The sequence below is a fragment of the Manis javanica genome, chromosome 10 (assembly GCF_040802235.1).
Source record: "Manis javanica isolate MJ-LG chromosome 10, MJ_LKY, whole genome shotgun sequence".
Taxonomy (NCBI): Eukaryota; Metazoa; Chordata; class Mammalia; order Pholidota; family Manidae; genus Manis; species Manis javanica.
Genome location: NC_133165.1, coordinates 18,553,048 through 18,575,009, shown reverse-complemented (window position 1 = coordinate 18,575,009; position 21,962 = coordinate 18,553,048). Strand labels below are relative to the sequence as shown.

Below are 21,962 nucleotides of genomic sequence, written 5' to 3'. Positions count from 1 at the left end.
TTATGAATTTTATGGCACATAGACTTGATGAGAAAACAGAACTCAGTTTATATAGCACTCAGATCATATTAAATAATATATAATGTGATTGGTTACCAAATTCTTTGACTTCTGTGAATGCTGGAAATTTTTATTCTATATAGTACAGAAAATGGTTAAATACAATATTTATGGCCATTTCTGTAAAAAGTTAGGCATTTGAACTTGAACTACAGCATAGTGTCCAATTATAAAATAATATGCATCTTGCTTAGTTTCTGCATACAGATCCTTCTTTAGAAAAGCAGCCAGCCAGAGTATACACAGTGCATTTTTCCTTTTGGCTTTGATTTTAAGTTCTAAGTTTTAGGTAATTCATGTCTTGTTATTTATACATTAAAGTCCAAATTATTGTCAACATCTCATTTAAATAACATTCTATCTTCAATAAATAATAAATTTCATATATAATCATTTAATAAATGATAGTTGAGTGTTGGCTAAAATACAAGTCAGTTTGAATGACGACCTTTGCTCATAGACTAGCTCGGTTTATCTTTGATGCATGCTGAAATCTTTTACTGAGATGATTTTCTCCCCATGTATTCATTTTTATAAATCAGTTTGTAAAGGAATCATGATGATGTAGTTCCTATTGATGGAAATTCCATAGATATTAGAAAAGTGGGGACATCTTTTGAATGACATTCTGCCTATTAGAGTGGCAATAAAAACAAACTGAAGAGCTACCCTGAGTTCTCTTTGGTTTCCCGCATGAGCCAGTTGTGAGGCCCTGATGATTTTGTTTGCTCATTGGGTATGTTGGACCATGAAATCCTTAAAGTCCCTTCTAGCTGTTAACACCATGGAAGCTTGGACCTACCTCTCTACTTTCCTTCTTCCTCTCTTTATTCCTCTTTTCTCCCTATTACCATTTAATTTTTGTTCAAGCCTCATAATTTTCTCTACTATATTTGTGTTCACTTTCCTTTGTTCCTTTTTTCTATAGCATTTGCATGCAACTCAAGGGACTGTTAACTGGTAACAGAGTATTTTATTTCTTATCTCATTTAATTGGAATACCTAAGCCAATGTGAGGCTGTTTATTGTCTTTATTCCAGTTAATGGATATTTCACTATAGTATACTAATGTATTTGATTATAGCATGATAATATAACTCCCCAGGTAGAGTTGTGTAATATGTGGAATATTGCCATATTCCTTTTCTAAAATCTGCAAAATTTTGAGTTCTATGGCAATCTGACCTCAATTATTATGGATAAACGACAGCTTCCTGGGTGCTATAGTCCTGTATCCCTATGATTTTATGACCTTTCTCCCTTTAGGGTGCTGGGTGTCAAATGTTTGTTTAAAATTAAAATAACATATTTGAGTGTATTTTGTTTAAAGTACTTTTGAAAATTGCCCACCCATTGTGCTAATAATATATATCACTTTTGAGAACTGATGTCACTGAGCCTGGTTGGAGAAATACTCCAAGAATGTGTTGCCAGAACTATTGAGAAGCAAAATGTCCATTAACAACGGAGTGAGGAGACCTCTTTCTTTCAGAGATGTGCTTGGTTTTCAGTTAACAAAAAGTTCTGGGTATTGTTCCAGAATTTAAATTTACAGTGTTTATGGCAACACATGAATTTAAAAGTTGGAAGATTATGCTAATGGTGGTAGATTCCTATGAGATACACTGGACCTCTCCTATGCTTAATACAGTTGTGATGGGAAAATTTACTGTGTATATCTAGCATGCTGCCTTGCTAATTTACTAATCTGTTTAATTTATGATGCTAAAAATAATGGTTTTCTTTAGCTTATTCTTCAATCTTAAATTTAGCTACTGCTAACACTTCATCTACTTAATTTTTTCACTTGATTTTTAAAAAGCTAAGGAAAATTTATTCAAAAATAAACCTGTGGCTGACCTAAATTGTTAATTTGCAGAAAAGTAATTGCATTTATTTCCTGGCAGTGTTACATGGTTAATATTTAAGCCAAGAATCTCATATGTTGAAGCTGTGATTGTGTTGACATAGTGTTAAACATCTCCCAACTTAAGAGGTGACTGATAACTGAAAATTCCCTGCCTCTATCCCTATCCCCTCTGGAGTTTCATCAGGAAAGCTCCAGGTTAGTTACATTACCCTTAAGCCTCAGGTCCTTGTGTTTCTTTCTCTCAGGAGTTTTAGGGTCTGGCCCAGAGAATGTTGCCTGAGTACCCTGAGGTGCATGCTCAGAGGGTGGAAGTGGCTCTCCACTCGAGTGGTTCTCCCATTACCCCGCAAAGTGCCCAGGGTAGCTGGTGGTGGGGTGGTTGTTCTTACTGTTTTTCATATCTCTCATTGATTGATTTATGGATTGAAATGACTGTACTTAGAGATATTCAGATATTAAAATACTGTGGCAAATGATTATTGTCTAAAATATGACTAATTCAATTTTTAAACAAAGTTCTGTAACAGCATTGCAAATGATTTGGACTTTCCTTGGTGATTTTTCTTTTCTGTAAGAATAAAATGGTAGATAAAATGAAGAAGCAAATACTTCTGTCTACATGTCCTGCGCTTCTTCACTTTTGGTTACAGAGCACTTGTGGGAATAGAAATTTTACCTTTCTCTCAGTTATCATGAGTTTATTACTTACTAGTATTTCAAAGGTCTTTGAACCAAAATTATCTAATTCCTTTAAAAATGTTTATTTTTTTCACCTTCTATTTGTTCAGGCTTAAGTTTCTCACATAGGGATGAAAGTAGCACTTTTTTGTTTTTGTCCAAAAAACTATTTTTAAGCTTCAAGATGAGTGTGTGGTGTGAGTGGAAATTATAGTTCTAGTGTTCTGTAATTTGATTAGTCTTCAGATTACCCCATAATTTTTAACCTGCTTTTATGTAACATTGTTATACTTTTGCTTCTATTTTTCTTTAGCTTTTAAGAATAAGGAATACTCCCTTTACCAGTGGTTCTCAGAGTTTGGTCTGAGGACCCTTGGAGATCCCCCACATCTTTTTGGGGTCTACAGAGTCCTCCCTTTTCCAACTCACATGTGTATTAGGTGCAACTGTCTTTATATACTTCAACCAAAACAATATCTCAATAGAATCCAGCTGTTTTTTCTTAAGCTAGATAGTAAGATTTACAGAAATGTAGAACAATGTCATTCTTCTCACTAATTATTTTTGTTTTAGAAAATGGTTTTTTTCACAAAAGATAAATATTTATGTTTTAACATGCAGTGGGTATAATTAAAATGTATTAACACATTTAAACACTTTTCAGTCTTAATTCTCAATAGGTGAATGTTGATAGATACAACCCATACAAATAAAAGATCACTGTGGTCTGCAATAACTTTTAAGGGCTTACAGAGGTTCTGAGAACAAAAATTTGAGGACCTGCCTTATACACCTTTCATTAGGCCTCCTAACCTTGTATTTTCTTGAACTCTTTGAGTTATAGCACATGGGCAAAGGGGACTTTACAAATATTTTCTATTTAGTTTCGGACACTTTTATTTAGTTTTCTGATCTAAAAAAGACCAGAAAAGTTATGCTCTGTTTCCTGATATCTCTCTAGGCATATTTGATGGATTTAGGGACTGGCAGTCTGCAAGGAGGGGAGGTTGCAGCACAATGTGGGGGCTGAACACTTCGAAGTCGTCAATGAGTAAAGGCAAGAGAATATCCAACAGCTGCATACTCACCATGCAGCTTTACCAAACTCAACATTTTGCTGTTTTTGCTGCCCTGACCTTCCTTCCTTCTCCTTACAAGAACCCTTGTGATTACATTGGACCCATCTGGATAATGTCCCAATCTCAAATCCTCCATCAGATCTGTAGACTCTCTGTTGCCCTGTAATGTGACATATTCACAGGTCAGGGACAGGAGGTGGCTCTCCAGGGGGAGGCCAGTCTTCTGCCTGCCATGGGCACACGTACCTTTAACTTTACTAGGTGTTAATATGTTGCTCTCCTAAGTTGTCTGACCAAGCGCTTCTTCCATTAGTAGGGGAAGAATTGGCCAGCTTCCTTGTTAATACCTGGTATTATCATGCTTTAGTATTTTTATGACTTTTAGCTATAAAAGACTTTATTTTCCTTATTGCTAGTAATGTTGCTCATTTTTTCATTTGTGTGTTGTCCTTTTGCCTAATCATTCTCCTCTTGTATTATGAATCACTATCAACAATATAATTTGGATTATTTTGGCTAAGAATATTTGTTCACATTTCTTCAGATTCATATAACCTTTTGCAATCTCTTTTTTTGCAGTTTATTTCTGTGACGGGCATTTACTAGCCAGAAATATTTAGCATTAGCTGCAAAGTATAAGACATTTATCAAGATGTAAAATAATGATAATTGAAATTAATCCAGAGATTTACCAGAAAACTACTTTTGTCTATAGTGCTATTCTTTGTAAGTGTCCTTGGTGATTTGACATGTGCACATATTCATAGACCCATTCTGGTCACACACAGTCACAGCAAGGAACTCTTTTGCTCAGCAGGAACTCTTCGTCTGAGCTGCCTGAGCATAGTTCTGTCTGTACCCCTTGTAGCACAGCCACTTCCACTCCTCAGCCTCTTCCCTGACTTTCCTTTGCTTCGGCGTCATGTAGCCTGCCCAGTCCGCGCACAGTCCTGGAGCCAGGCTCATCTCTCCAAAGCACGTCTGGAGGACCCCCCTGCAGAACACTCGTAACAGTCTTCATAGCCTGTCTTCATTCAGAACCCCTTTTAGAATTTAAAGACAGTTAGAGATTGTTTTTGAGGGCGAATGCACACACTTCCCAGAGTGTGTGTGAATAGTTGACGACACCACACTTGGCAGAACCTTGTCTGAAAGTATCTACCTCAGAAGGTTTTAAGTGTTAAAAAATGTGAAGAGTCTGAGATTTTTACCCTACTTGGCAGGCTAATAAGCTAGCCTGCCACAATCCACGTTGGCTGGCAAATGACATGTCTCCTGATGCCAATACAAAGGGTTTTATTGTAACTATGGCAGGCGAGGGTATGAGCATTTGTGCTGATTCCTTGGCCCCTGTTCCCAAAGGGCCATGCAAAGAGGGCCAGATGATGCCTGTGCACGCAGAGGGTTGCCTTATGGAAAAGGAGTGTCCCAACCAAGATTTAGGGAAATTATATATTTTATAATGTCCTCTAAGCAAATCTGCCTGATTCTCGCTTGGACAGAGATATTTTTTATCTTTATTATACTGGACAGTAAACAAATCTGTCCATTGCTCCAGAGAGATACCATATCTGTCTTGCAAGGTTGTTTTCTACACAAATATCCTTTGAAAGATAATCCAGGAGAAAGGCTGTTAGTGCCTCCGGTTTTAAGACATGCATAAATGTGAGGGACCTGTGGAAAACTGTCCCAGTAACGTCATCTCTCATTTCTACTCCATCCTGGCTTCTGGAGAATTTTCCCATGAGTGTGCCTCACCTATGGCTATTCTAATGAATCTAGCTGACAGACGCTGTTAAATAAGACTACTTTCTACAGGATTCCAAGCAGCATCATGAGGCCAGCGTCATTTTCCAGGGGCCCAGCTATTCCCTCCAGGATCCCAGACCTAGCTAACTCAACAAATCCCATAAAACATCAGGGCCAATATTAGGAAACCGAGGGGCTTTCTCTGTACATTTATGTATTGACCTTTTCACTTGGCTTAAGGTGTTCATCCAGCCACAGCGAGATGTATGAATGATAGTGTACTCTCTGCCTTGGCCCCAAACAGGTAAGTCTCGGGCACCTCTGTCGCCCTTACCAGGCTTGGCCAGTGAGCTGAAGCCGACCTGAACGGCCTCCAGGGCCTGGCTGGCACCATCAATCACTTCAGCTCAAATCAGGAACACATTTCACACTACCTTTTCTAATTATATGGCTCCTGTTGTCAGGAGAAATGCCCACAGGGTGTGCATCAATAACAGGTCAGTTGTGCTCCTGGGAAGCTCCCGCAGGTAATAACAGGTAACCTAATTCCATATGGATTTCTGTAGTTTTTTGAGAGCTGTATGATCTAGTGGTAGTATTTTTAGAAGCAGGTGTAGGGTTGCTTAAAACCTTCTGTGGTTTCCTGTATTTAATAGAATCTGAACGCTGTGAGATTTGGCTTTTACCCACCTTACCGGTTTTATGTAGCTCTAGGCTTCTCCTCACTCTTCTCATTCTTTAATCTTGTTATGTTTCTTGACACATAGCCTCTGCACAAGCTGGGCCCTCATTAGGTTTTTCCCACCAATCTTGGCCTAATTAATTTCAACTTACCCTTTGCTGTCTCTCTTCTCCTGGCTTCACCATCCTGTTGCACTACAATTTCTGGGAAGCAGTCAGTATTCAGTAAATATTGATTAACTGTATTAATTTTTAGTGTACTTAAAATGAAGTGTTTGGAAAGGATATTAGTGTCAGTCTCTTGGGCAGGCATTCCTTGTGCATCAGGTGTGACTTACCATCATTGCCTATAGCTTGATTGGCCAGGACAAGAGATCTAGTCATAAGAACCGAGTAAATGCAGGATGTGTAATGATTAGCAAAGGTGGCCCAGAAGACTTTTGAAAAACTTGGGAGAACAAACCTTGCAGCTAAAGAAGGTAGCATTTGCCTCCTTGAAATCAGCAGTCCACCAAATTGGCCAGGCAGCAGCTAATCAAGACGTGACTTAATTTGTAGGCAACCTCAGGATGTCAGAATGCTTCACAGAGACGTCCTTCAGAGAGCCAGCACCCAGGAAACGGATGTCAGATGATCTGGTTCCTCAAGGAGTTGTGGGGAAGGCCTCAGGGTGATGCCTGTGAAGGGGAGCTGTTCAGTCAGATGAAGAACAGTGGCGGTGCTTACACGAAGCTGCCATTCAGAATTTACCTGGAAGTTCTGTTTATTTCACTTGTGTTTTTAGTTTTTTAATAAGATAGTTCACTAGGGTAGTAAAAACACTTAAAGTGTTTACTTCCAATCATTTACTCACTTTAGCTGTAAGCTGTTCAAAGTCAGGTATTCTGTTGTGCTATGTCCCGATTACCAAGCACAGTGCCTGGGAGGTACTGAGTAATGGCTCCAGGAAATTTTGTTTCGTGAGCTCTGGAGAGACATTGCTTAGTTTCATCCAAGCTCTGCTGCTTCTCCCTCTTTAACCTTGAAAGTGTACCGAATCTCTCCTAGCTTCAGCCTCCTCATAGGGATAATAAAGGTCAGAGGATCCTTATTAAGAACTGTATGATGTAATGTGTAGGAAGCACTTAGGAAGTGCCAGGGAATATTAGCTTTAATTTTTAGGAAGATAACATCACAACCTCCCTACATTTGGGTGAGAGTTTGGGAATATTAAAATCCTTGGAATATTAATAGCTCTGTCAGTGTGATTGGTAATGACCAGTTGACAGGCCCACCTGGGCTGCTCTCCTTCACATAGTGACTTAGGGATCCAGAATGTTTGTTTCTGTCTGTACCCTGGAGCCTCCTTGGAATTCCAACTGCATTTTGCCATCCAACTGGCCGATGAGTAAAGAGAGAGAATATGTAGGATCAAGCAGGTGTATTAGGGGCCAAGTCTAGCAGTGATATAATTCCCTTCTGCCCATGTTCTATTGGCTGGAATTCAGGCATAGCCCCATGCAGGTGCAAGGAGACTGGAAAACATAGTCTTGTGTGTTCAGGAAATGCTACGAGAGACTCACTATATTTCTATTGCAACAGATTTCATTAAAAGTTAAAAAATATTCAAGATCAGCTGGAAATAATACAATTTTCACCGCATTCAATCTAGTTTTATCAGTGTTGTCGCTGCTCTCATCCCATTTGTTTTCACAGATTGCCGGGGATGGCCATGTCCTGCCTGTGGGTACATTCAGTCCGACAGCTGGACGAACAGTAGGAGGATGGCAGAAACAAGGGACCTGCCTCCAAACAGGCATCATGAAATTGCTGAAGCTGTTTTATGTCTTGGAAGTCATAGAACTGCAGGGATATTTCTTTATGTATTTATTGATTTCCCATTAAGCTTGCCTTTGATTTAATTGTACGTTTAAATAGGTCCCATTTAAGGCATTAATAGGCTCCAGCAGCTTTATATTTGACTTTGAGATTCTAGTTAATCTAAAGCTTTTTCTGGTAGGAATATATAGATATATCGGGTACATCTTATTTGTTAGCTGTATGCTAAGCTTTTAGCAGTTATTTCTCAAGAGGCTGCTGATCCGTAGGTCAGATGCTGTCTCTGTTTCAGTAAGTAGAGGTACTTAATTCTTCGGCTAAGGCAGTTGACCCTGTCCTGTTGACGTCCACTAGTTCTTTGGTATTATTTTTAGTCATTCTTTATTCTCTATATTCTTAAGTCATTTGATGAAGAGGGTTTTGGATTCCCTGAGCTAAGTAACAGAAGCTACTGAGCCGTCCTCCTTATTGCTTTTAAACCTGAGGGATTATCAGATGCATTACAACTCTTTTAAGCTCTAGGAAATTTAATAACTTGCACATTCTACATCATATGGACATATAAAACAACTAGGACAGTAACAGCTTAAGTAGGACATTTCCTTCCCAGACACCAAGAGGTAGCAGTGTTAGACTCAGTCATCATGCCAGCAAAGCTACTCCTACACCTTGACCTTTGCAATTAATGACTTATGACCCTCAAACTACTATTTGGAGCAATTGGCAAGTTTACCTTTGAGTCTCATCCAGCGCTTTTCTTGTATATCGTCAAAAGTATATGTGACATGTTGATGATTAGACTTATGTGAGGGAAACTTAAATCTGGGTCATGAGATTATGTTTATACTGCCATCTCTTGGGGACACATGCTTTTATTAATACTACCCCTGTGTTGTAGAACTTATGCCCTGAGAGCAAGGGGTACATAAGAGTTGGGTGCAAGCCTGATGGTTTCTCCTCCTTGATTTGGGGGAATTCTGAGCCTAGATGGTAAAACTGCAATATGCCTGGTGAGTGTTCTTGTGTTAGGGCCACAATGTTAGGCTTAAAGGCTCATACATTTCCCTCTGTCATTTTCTTTCATACTCTCTGTCCCAAGAACTCTTGAAAAGGGGCTAAAGTTGAAGTTCAAGTGTTGTAACTTCCCTCTCCATGGTTTACAGGTAGCTCTTCATTCGGCTATATTTAGTGACCACATCCACGAGCTGCTTCAACTGCTTGTGTGTAACTAAGATCCACTTAAAGGGATTTGCTTAGCAGCATGAAACTTTTACTGTCCAATAAGATGTCAAGAGCATATTTTTGTCTGTGGGATCTTTCTGAACCATGGCTGGAACTGGAGGCTTCAGAAAGAATGGCAATGTTGTTTTTCTTTGATTTATTTTTTTCTCAACTGTTCTATTTTTGTGTTTTATGTTTGCTTAGCAGCTCCATGCACAGTTTTATTGACTTCTAAACTAAGTAAACAGAACAAACTCTGGTAGTGTAAAGTGCACAGTGAGTGAGCCTCAGGGAGCACATTGTACTGTGGCTTGACACTTGATGGGCTCTGGACGCCCATGTGCCACATTGGCAGTTCTGGAAGCTGGGTATGGCCCATTGGGCCCTAAATAACCTAGGCCTTGTTCTCCTCAGAAAGGAGCTCCTCCTTTCTATAGTATCACCACGATTACTCACAGCCCATCATTCTGTCGCACAGGGGAAGGCTCGCCCCCTCTGCCAGGATCTCCCAGCTGCATGCCCCCTTGCTGTATGACGAGTGCCAGTGCTTAGGAGCTGGACTTTCAGGAGACAGGTGCACTGTTTAGCTTTCCCGAACAATAGCTGTGGGATGTTGGTCAACACACTACAACCAAAGCTCCTGTTAATGACAGGAGCAGACACGGAGCACCGCTGTGGTTCAGGGGCTGTTGTATGCTTCCTGGCATCACTGCCAGTCTGGTCTCAGATTTAGTTTCCCTGTTTGATAGTTGAGGAAACAGAAAAAATACTGACACTCTGATTCTCAGATTCCTCTGCTAGAAAATGAGAATAACAGTACTAACTTGATAGTAACGTAAGGGTTAAGTGAGATTTTGTATATAGTGTCTTCAATTAAATGTGTGCTCAATGAATGTTAGCTATTAATATTATTAGCCCCATTGTATTAGGGTTCTCCAGAGAAACAGAACCAATAGGATACATATAGATATATGCATATATACACATAACATAATTAGAATGCATTATAATTCATTAATAGAATTAGGCAATATATATATTTAATATCTGCATATTTAAGAGTTATGTTTAATAAGCATTTATAGAATACTTATATTTAATATTTAATACATATTATATGCATTTACATTTATGATATAATATATAAATATGGATTTATTACAAGCAATTGGCTCATCTGATTATGGAGGCTGGTAAGTCCAAAGTCCTCAGGGTGGCCTGGTGGTATGGGAGACCCAGGGAGAGCCAGTGGTCAGTTGACACTTAAAATTAACTATCACAATAGTATATATGATGTAATAATTAATATAAATATATTTTCCCACTAAATATGATCTTCCTAGGAGAGTGACCATGTCTAATTTGTTTGTGATATTTTAAGGTTTTATTTTCACCTGGGATAATATCATAAATATCTGTGCATGGTTGTATATATTTGTGTATATTCTCTTTTGAATCTGAAATTACCCATTTCATCCATGTGGACAAGGACTTTGCCTTCTTTGCTTACCTGGGGAAAGGAGCATCCTTAACTCCAGGACACCTGGGAATTTGGGCTTCCTTGAAGGATTTTGAGCAGTGACTCTATTTTGTTCTAGATGTAACTGAATGTTCCTGGAAGTTTTTGTAAGAATGTTTGTTCGAGGGCTGAGACCCAATAGAGCACTCTTGTATCAAAAGTATATTTGACTTGGAAGTGATTTTTATAAATTTACCTTAATATTTGGAAGAACTCAGTCGAAATCCACACTTCTAATACTCTACTGCAGTTCAATTCCTCTATTTTACTTGTTTAAAAAAAAAGAATGTCATGCCTTCTGTTTGTAAAACTCTTTGTTTTATGATGCTCTTCTCACTGCAACAGCATCTAGTTATTTCAAGGCCTTGCAAAGGACCCAGGAAGATGTAATTTAACTGGCCTTGTGTACAGACTTGAGGCAACCATAATGAAATTGATGTTTTGTCTGTTTCTTTATAATCACACAGTAGCATTTATCTTTGTATGCAATTGGCATTATTTCAAACAAAACACCATTTAATCAGAAGACATCTGATAGTTAATCATTTCCTATATCTACATTTTTTCCTCTAGTCTTGTTTGCAAAAACGAAGGCTCTGAAACATTTACTGTAACTAAATTTGGTTCATTGTTTGGTGGTATATTTTCAATGATAAACTTCTTTTTAACTTAATCTTTTATGTAACAACTGTTAATTTCCCTCTAGGCTGCTTTTGGGCCTTTGGAACTATCCTAATACTGAGATTACTGACTTTAAGAAAAGAGTCAGATGAAGGGATGAAATATTGAAAATCTGACTTCATACGGCAGGTTGTGACTCTCTGAAAATCACAATAGGATGTGTTGAGTGGGGGTGTCACTTTCTTACAGTGGGGAAGGCAGGGTAAGAGAGTATGAAGAGAAGCAGTTAAAAAAAAAAACCAAAAATTACCCACAGAATCTTCTTAAACAAAGGACTAAAAATCTTGCAATTCCATCAGTCCCTATTTTATGCAAAATGAATCTGCCTAATCCTCCTGAAAAACCCTTTCAGTAAGCAACTATAAGAAGGGAGAAGGACAAAAAGAAAACGCTGTCACTAAAGAAAGTTTCCCTTCAGCATCTGGGATGCTCAGTTCTCTCTTAGAAGCAATGTGGTGCCCTATTGTGACTTTTATGTGATTTGTGTGTAAGGATTCCAAGTTGATTCCACTTCATTGTTGGCCAAAATGAATATTGCTTTCTTCCCTGAGACTCTGGGGAGATGCAGATTTAAAGATGCAGGGCCTGCAACCTCTTGAGATGATGCACTGATTGTCCTATCTCTCGGCAGTCACTCCAGAAAGAAGGCCTTTAGAATATATCAGGGGCTCGTTGTGCCTCTTCAGTGATCAGGACCCTCCGGTGTTCAGGCCGATGGTCTCAAGTAAGGACTGAACTGTGGTTAGAAACAGGCAAAGGGTAGGTAGAGTGGAATCTGTTTTTGTTAGTCCTACTTTTTTTTTCTTTAGCAATGTCTAGATAGAGAATGACCCCACAAATAATTTTAAAAGGTTAGCTTCTTGTTGACTTCAAGTCTTCTTGACATCCATCTCTAACAGTCAGCTTTGGGAAACCGTGATAGTGTCTACTCCATTATTTGCTTGGGTGATACCCCAGTGCACCAACTTCCTAAACTAATGCAGCAGGTATATATACCCCTGAGGAGAAAAAACAACGTATCAACTATTGGCAAGGTAAGTGTTGCAGGGTCTGAGACAGAATAAACTAACATGTTGTGCGTGCTGTGCACTCTACCATAGTAAAGGGATAGCGCTAATAGATGTAGGCTCCTGACCAGGATGGCTGGCTTTGCATATACAAGAAGCAGAAACCTCTCCCTCAGGATTCCTGCTGCATGTTAACAAAACAGCTTCTATTGGCACCTACTCTCCTGTTATGGTAATTCTGGGAGAGAAATGATTCTGAAGGCCTCTGGGGCTCCTTTCTGCCTTAGGGCCTCTGAACTTACTATTCTCTTCTCCAGAAGCTCCTGGCCCTGATCTTCTGCAGGCAGGGGCCTTTCTTTGTTGAAACATCGATTCAGATATCTTCTTTTCAGAGACTCCAAACTGAAGCAGCAGTTGCTTGTCACTCTGTCACGTCACCTCTATGTTTTACGTAGCTTTATGTTAAAGCATAACAAAACAGGTATTAGCATAACACTGTCACTCTGTGTATCTAATCTCTGTCTGTCTCCATCCCACCACTAGAATTGAGCTTGCTTTTTTATTTGGTGCTCTTCCGTATGTGTGTGTGTGTGTGTGTGTGTGTGTATGTATATATATATATATAGAGAGAGAGAGAGACAGAGAGAGAGGGAGAGAGAAGCTACTTTAAAAATATTTGTTGAATCAATTGTTGACACTCAGAAAACAGCCACATGATAGTTTTGATTTACAGCTATTTATGCATAATAACAATAGCATTATAGCTACACTCTCTGAGGGCAGTGTGCCAGGCACTAGGCCTCAGCACAGTCCTTCCACCTACATTTTCTCATGTCACCCTCAAAGTAATCTTAAAATATTGATACTGTCATTATCCCTATTTTACGGAAGCAGAAACTGAGGTACAGAAAGATTCTTGCCATTTGACGAAGCTCGTGCAGCTGGTAGGTGGCAAAGCTAGGTTAAAACACAGGCAACCTGGTGAAGTCTTTGCAGCTAACTATGTATTTCAGGTGCTGAGGCATTTTTCTCCATGACATGACATGTTTCTGAGGTTTGCTTTTCCATGAATGAATAAGAATATAGGGTGCCTGGCCGTGTGATGTGCTGTGATGGTTTCGGTTCCATTCTGAGTCACGCTGAATGACCAAGTCTCTGAAGGTACCTCTTTTTCCCATAAAGACTGTATATTCTGGGTCCTTAGCCTTTTGCAGACTGTGCAAGTGTTAGTTGTTCAAGGCAACTACCATTTTGAAGCACATGTTTCCTATCTTCTCTTGTCTACTGGCAAAAATTTTCCTTATGAGTATCAATCATACAACAAGAAGCCCCTTTATTTTTTGAGGAATGTGGTAAGTACTGTTGTGTGAAGTGGTTTAAGTAGAAGTTTCTTTTTAGGTGTTGTGACAGTCAAATTTGGTTCAGTTAAGGGCTTTAGGAAGAGTTTACCGGTGATCTTCACATATAACCAAACCAAAGGTAATGTGTTCTGCAAAAATCCCTTAGATCTCAGTGCGGAGACATCTGTTATGTGTGTGTCGTCTGTAAGTCGTAGTGCCCTGTAGTGGTGACACCATTTGAATGATAATGTGAGATGAAAAATGCGCCTTCAGCTGACCCATAAAGTCATCAAGTGCTCTTATCTGTGAAGCTAGGATGGTGAGAGGGCTTAACATGGCAACTGTTTGATTTTGACAGACTCTCAGGAAAATATCAAAGTAGGTAGCTGGTCTGAATCACCCTCTGGAAACATAAATATACTGAAAATACTACATTTCTGCATCTTCGGTAACAGGATTCCAATTTTCAGAATCCAGTGGCATGGTGGGAAAGTCACGCTCATTTAACTGTTTGCTGTGCAGAGGTCCCAGGGTCATGCCGCCCAGCGACAGTGGTGCTGGCCCTCCTGTTACAGGTCATCAGTCTAGGTGCTGACTACAAGGGATACCCTCATTTCCAGACCAGAAATTTATTTCCTAGGGGTCCTCACTCTATTAATTCCATGCTATAATTTGGGCTTGGGAATCTTGAGTCAACTGAGAATCCAGGAGCCGCGGCAGCCGGGATTTCCTTGTCTTGCATGTCTCGCACAGCAGGTCCCTGATTCAGCCCTGCCCCCTCTCTAATGCAGAGCAAAGTGCACATGCCCAGACCTCAGTTCCCTGCCTCATCTCAGGAAATCTTTTCCCACCTCGGGTTTCCTTAAAATCACTTTTAATGGGCCAGTCCAGATCTCCAAAATAAGAAATTATAAAGGAAGACAATTTAATATTTCAACACATTATTTTGTCACAGTAAATTGAACACCTTTTAGAAAATCAATCTTAGAAAGCAATGCAACTTGTGTCCATTTAGTTGATATAACAACATAGTGATTTTGAAGATAAGGTCTAGATATTGGTGATCTCTAGGATGGGGATTCTATTAAAAGTTTATCCCAATTGTTGAGAGCAGAATTCAAGATACTCTCTTGAAAAAGACCATTGTCGTGAGAGCCTATTTTCATCATGAGAAAAATTATTATATATAGGATAGTACTGGAAAGCAAGTAAACCGGTCGGGACAAGCGTGGGTCTTTTACCAACAAGGCCTTGATGACTCCCACACTATTCTGGCCAGTCCTCCTTTTCATGAATGAACAGACGATTAAGGAACTCCAAGTGGTTAGCATTCCTCTGTAATAACGAACCACAGAACTTACGTGCACACATCATAAAGCAGCCAGGTGGTACGATAGGAGAAGGGCTCCGTCCTTGGAGAAGCAATTTCTCTCATTTGGAGAATTAAGAAGGCAAGGCTTATTTATAGATATTTGGCCATTAAAACATCATAAATACCAGCTGGCTGGAGACAAATATGACAGAGACCTAGAAAGAGGGCATTCTATTGGTGTTTGTGGACAATTCATTAGAAAAACGTCTCTTTTCCCTTTTGTAATTACTGTCATTCTGTATGTTCTCAGATGTGTTTGGCATTGGATTCGGATAAGTATCACTGACATTATTTACGTGTGACAGTTGTCTTGCCCTGCTTTAACTGTTATTTAAGCCTTATTTCTAATTTCACTTTGTAAAGCACATGATAATGGGATTCATTTTGCTTTGGTCTGGGGCCTTCTCTGGTGACTGAATACTATAATTTACCCAATGCACTGACTTCGATATGTTTTTCTTGGTTAATCTTACATGGGTATTACATGTCACAACTGGTGGGGCTATAATAATTTTGCTCTTCACTGAATGTCAAATTGAAAATGTATGTGAGATAGTTAAAGGTCCTATCCCATTAATCATTCTCTTAGGAGTCTGAAATTCTGTGTTAATGAGCTGAAACATTCTAAAGATCAAATGCCTGAATGTATTAAAAGGGAGAAAGAAAACCTGCAGATTGGAAATGCCCATGAAGTAGAATAAGACAAAAATACACAAATGTGGAGCAGTAATTTAACTTTTTGTTAGAATAAAGCAGTTGTCCCCTGTGGGATTCACATATAAATCAAGTATAAAAATAAAATGAATAATCATATCTGACTTGATTGTTTATAGTTCATCAATCAATAGTTCATGATGCGTGATCAAAACAGAAACAGTTTCTGTGATATGACTGCCCTTGCATTGTTCACTATGTAAGCACTTGTTCACCATGTAAGAACTTGTTTGTTATGCTTCAGAAGATTGGACACTGTTGAGAATTAGGCTTGGGGTTGATTTATGATTGTGTATTGAGTTCCCTATAGAGAATTTTATTGTTGTTAACAACCATTTGATCAATAAATATGAGAGGTGCCCTCTCAGCACCACTCTCGCGTGGTTAAGCCTTGAGTCCCCTGGCTGGTCCTTTCAGATCTTCAATGTCTCATCGTGTCTCCTCCCTTATCTGGGGGACAGAGGCAGGGAGGGACCGACAGTTCCCGCTTTTGGGGATGAATATCACTCTTGCTATTAATTAATATCACTTTGTGTGTCAGTGGCTAAAATGTCTTGTGCATTGTATACAGCTTTTCTGCACAGACCTAGCCTCTTCATTGGAATTCAGTGCTGGTGCCTGGCAGATGCACGAATGCATGAATGTATGAATGAATGAATGAGAGAGCCAGTAGATTTGTTATTCTGTTGCTCTACTCATTCTTTGACTAGTTGCAATCTTTGACTCTAAGGAATATCATGAGTTGTGATGTCAGAAAACCCAAATTCTCCTCCTCATTCCAAAACTGGGACAAGTCCTTTACTTCTCTGTACCACCGTTTCCTCCTTTATAAAATAAGGAAACTGATTCTCTACAACCACTTGTAGTGGTTAAGTATGAATAGGTTGATTTACATATAATTACTACATACATTCTAAAGTGCTAAAGTGTATATATTCTACCTGCCCATTTTTGCTGTTTGAGTACTGTTTAAATTTTCCAGCAGTCTGTGGCTATTCTGATTCAGCTGAGGAAGTTTTGTAGGGTGTGTTTATTCTGTGTTGGTTACTCCCCTGGTTTATCAAAGGACAATCTGATAGTTGCTTTTGCTATTTTGGTTTAAGAATAGCTTATTGTGAAATGTAGATTCAACAATTTATTTTCAGAGAGAAAAAATAGGCTGGAAGAAGGCATATATCATAAGAATCCGAAAGACATTGTGGAAAGTTTGAGCTCAGTAGTCATGGTGATAGGGTTTTGCTCTAGCAGCCAGGTGGTCCCAGATGGCCGAGGACCACTCTAAATGAAGGCTTTATTTTTGAAACTGCAAAGAATCTTTATTTTTCATCTTTCATTCATTTTATCATGTAAGTTTCCAAAAGCTTTACTCAGAAATTTGTAAATGTGTATGCTTGGCTGGATTTCTAAACTATACAGAATTATGACATCTTTATTCTGAGAATAAATTTTGCAAAGGAGTTACATGATGGGAACCTGTATTTACTATTTCAGGAGCAATGAAGATTTTCTTTTACCTCATTTTACTTTTATGAACTTTGACAAGTAAAAGCAAAAGCATGGTGGAAAAGTTATATGGGCTGGAGGTGGTTGAAAGGAGCAAGACAGAAGACAGCATGACATACTGATAGAGTCTAAAATATCTGTGGTTTCTTTAATGAATTATTAAGTGAGACATTAAAGAATAGACATTAAAGAAATTTAAAGAAACTTGAGGATGCTTTTTGCATAATCTGAATTGGAAAGGGGAGCGAGCAGTTCTTATCATTCTTTTAGGTTTTGAATATCCAAAAGGGAATACAGGCAGGAGGTGTTCTAACGTGGACAGACTGCCTTTCAGTGACCTGCTTATATCATTAGCTCCATTCTTGCCTTTGTGGTATCCCTACTCCTCACCTTTTAACTCATGCTAAATTTTATGTAGCACGTGTGGCACTTATTCTATATGAATCTTCATCTTAATCAGAATATGCCTATGGTTTCTTCCATCTTTTTCAAACGTATCTGGAGAAGTCCCCATATTTTTCCCTTCTATTGAAATTGTGAACCCATTTGAAGGCAGATTTTCCATGAAACCACTGAAGCTAAAACTTCAGGGCCCATGATTTGCATGAATCGTTTGCTAGGATTTCGTAGGGGTCTACACAATTTGTATTCATAATTTTGTTCTTTTAAAGGAGAGTCTAAAATTGGTTAATGTTTAGATCCCACAAAATCTGAATCTGCCCCAACTTCTTTTGCCATACATACACTACTGAAATATTGTTGCCAAAATTAGTGGTAGCTGGAGGATTTTAAATTTGCCTAATTGGACTTCCTTGTGCATGACATTATTTATTCTATTTTTCATGAAAATCTCTTTTCTTGTTTCCTTTTGTTTCTGTGGTTTTCTGAAAGTTCCTCCTTGTCTCAGTTGTAGGCTGTTTTCCATCATCTCTGTTAGCATCATCCAGGGTTCCATTTCAGTCCTCCCTCTTTATTGTATTTACACTTTCTTTGTAACACACTCATTCTCAAATCTTCAACTACTCCAGAGCCTGCAATGTGCAAATCTAGTAGCCACTGGCCACATGTGGCTACTTAATACTTGAAATATGCCTAGTGCTATGTACTGAAAAAATATTTTGAATACTTTGGTGAAATATAACTTCATTCATACCCTTTAAAATGTAGCTACTAGAACATTTTAAATATCATATGTAAATTGCTTTATATTTGTATTTGAGGGCCCTAAGATGCTGATGGCCATAAATCTCTGCCTCCAGTACAGACCCCTCACTAGCGTTTCAAGCCTGGTATTCCTGCTGCCTATCCACTTGGGCTTCTTATAAAGTCTCAGACTGAACCCAGCCCTGCCTTAGTAACTTCCCTGGTTTTCTTATCTCACGTGGAGGAATCCACTGTCTATCAGTTCACGCGAACAGGACTCCTGGTACCATACTTGATGTCATCCTGTTGCTCACGCATGTGAATAATCAATCACAAATCCTCACAATTACGTTTCAAGTATATCCTTTCATCCTCACTGAATCAAACCTGGTTTGAGCTCCCATAACTTTTTTACCTAAACTTCTGTAACAAACTTGCATGTATTTTTCCCATTTGGCACCTCTCAAGTATATTTTCTGGTGACTGCGAGTTTGTAGAGAGGAAATGCAGGCAGACTGTTGGGAAAAAAACAGAAGCGAAAACACGAGGTTTATTAGGAGATGTTGCCACAACTTTATGAGTGGAGAAGTGTGCTTTCTAATACACAGCAAGTGCCTTAAATAAGAGGAGTGGACTGCGGAATCCAGTTATTAATCCCTAATGATCCCATCAGAAGATACTCAGATTTCTCAAATTCCCGACCCAGTAAAGTGACCTCTGATTGCATTTTCCCCTTACACACAACTTACAGATGTTCCTGACTTTGCTATTTGCTCTGACATGCTCACAGCAAGTAGGCAGATGTTTTAATACTCCTCTTTTGTTACTCTTCTGTGATGTCTACTATGGTGACTATTTTAGATTATAACTGCCTAGACTATAGAAAATGGATTTGCTTTAACAATGTGGTACATGTTGGAAATTAATAAATTTGTTATATTAATATTAAGGCAACTGCCTGTTAATCTTCAAATGGTAGGTTCTTGATGAGACAATTAAATAAATTAACCAAATTTCTTCTAGTTGTTAATTCTGTTACATTAAGGCTCCCCTCTTTGGCAATGCATGAGTTTATCAATACCTGCCCTGATTTTTCTCTTTAGGGTCTTTATATTTAACCAAATAAAATAGGTACCTGGTGTCTAGTGATTCAAACTTCTTTGAATTAGAAACACTGGTAATACAATAACATCTTTACCTAATTTGAAGAGGGAGGATTGTTTTATTCATAGAACATGCCCAGCATAGTAAAAAACATTAAGAAAAGGAGCAATCATCTTCAGAAGTAGAAATAAATGATCCTGGTTATATGTCATGAATGCAGTGGTACATGATCTTTTAATGGTATAAAGGATCTCTGTTCTCCATTGATGGCCCTCTAGTTTGGTGTGATCCATTTCAATTTAAAATTTGTATCAAATATGTATTCAATTATTAAGATTTCAATACAATTTAATAAGTATTCTTATTAATATTCTCTATCGTGAACCCTTCAATTTTATGTCTGTGCTGAACTAGGCTTGCCATGATGATTACATTAATAATGCATTGCTATCCAAAATTAAAGTGCCGAGTAGAGAACGTGCTAATAGGTTTCATTGATTTCAACTTGGAAATAGGTGCAGGCAATCAAAAAACAGGTTCAAACCTGGCTAACAATGAACTGCTGGGAGAAGATTGAGCCAAGATCAGTGGCAAGATTCATAGTTGTGATCTGAGTTAGAAAAATGTTAAACATAATGAAGTTAAAAGATGAAAGCTTTCTGGGAAAAATGTGAATGCTTCATTATGCTTTTGAGATGGTGGCTTTGAGTGATAAGAGTTTTAACTCTGTCTTAGGAATTTTACTGGTTTTCTTCCATTTTTTTCCTTGCAGTTAGTTTCATATAAATTCAGTCTCATATCAGCTTTATTGGAAACTTCAAAGGTAAGTTTAAGAACACAGCTTAAGATACTCAAACATATTACCCATGCAGCTTCCTTTAAAATTAATTTGGAATTAATTTCAGCCTTTGTAAAACTCCTGTTATTCAGGCTAATTCTGTAGTTGGGTATATATCCTTTGTGTTTACTCCTTTAGTTTTTGGCCTTAAAAATTTGAAAGAATAGGTGATATTGTATATTAAGTAATTTTAGATTAGATGGAGAGGGAGAATCTCTTAAGATGCAAGGCAGAAGCAGTAGTAATAATGGTTCTGATTTCTCTTTTGTATCCCTCACTCCTGGATTCTCTTCTTTCTGAAGTGTGTGCCTCTGCTTGATACGCACACCTTCAGACAGTGTACTTCTGGGTGGTCTTATACAGGTAATAATTCAAATGATTTTCACCAGAGACCTTCAGTAACAGTGGAAATTGATTCTCTCACTAGAAACTAAGACGTTCATTTGGTTTCTTCAAACAGCTTATAATGAGTGATGAGTAAAGAATAGACTATTAGAGATGAGGCCTCTGTGTTCCAGACCTGAAGGTGGCACATGGGCTGAATAGGGCTGAGGGACTGCTGTGTATGTTGCTGTCTTTGCAAGTTGGAGCACATGCTAGACATCCGGGCAGCCCGAGACTCAATCCTGTCTCCAGCCCTTACTAGCTGAGGGACTTTGCATCTCAGTTTTCTCAGCTAAGAAATGGGCCTAATCTTGATACCTACCTATCAACTTATGAGGATTAAATGAGTAAATTCACTTAACTCTCTTGGAGCAATGCCTGGCACACAGTACTGCGAAATGCTAACTTAGGTAGTGGTCATCATTTGCTGTTGTTAATGCTTCTGTAGCTGCTATTATTATTATTGTTGTTATTATAAAATCCCTGTACCTGTAAGGAGTGGCTTTACAGCAGGTGGTGCTCCATACTAACATAGCTCCCATTGCCATTCTTTCTAGCAAGACCCCTTTCTTTTGCATTCCTGCTGAAATACCATGCTACATCTAGTTTCTCTTCATTTTGGAGGAATTTAACTTTGACTCTCCTACCCAGTCTGCCAAATCCTTAAGAGTGGGTGTGAAAACAGCCCGAGAATAATGCATTTTATCACTTTATTGCGTGGGGAGGCTGCTCTTGTTTGAACAAGGACCAAATGGCTCATCTACCTCCATGGCTAATTCTTATACTGGGAATGTTGGAAGTATGTGAAAAGAATAATTTAGTCACATGCAAATTATTCTGAGTCTGCCTTCCTTAATCTGATCAGCTATTATTTCACTGACGTAATTTTCCTCTGGATGGTCTTTCACAATCCAACAGCAGGAGATCCCTTTGGTTGATTATGCCACAAGTTGTGTGGTTTAATCAAGCAACTCAACCTCTCTGAGGCTGTTTGCTAATCTATAAATAAGGATAAAAACATACTTTATGAAATTGTAGCTAGGATTTACTGATTCAATGAATGTGACATGCCTAGTACGTTATGTGATCCTAATAAGTTGTCTCTGTTATTATTAATGCAGAAATATCCTTTGCACTTAGATCCTTGGCAAAGTCCTGACAGTCCTTCAGGCTGCAGCAGTGCTTTCAGCTGTAGCCCTTG

At 38.6% G+C, this 21,962-nt stretch overlaps 1 protein-coding gene across 1 annotated transcript in view; it reads left to right on the top strand.

Moving 5' to 3' along the window:
• The window catches only part of LOC140843704 (uncharacterized), a 235,008-nt gene that overhangs the window by 106,744 nt on the left and 106,302 nt on the right, over positions 1-21,962 (top strand). The gene's annotated exons all lie outside the window — the stretch shown is intronic.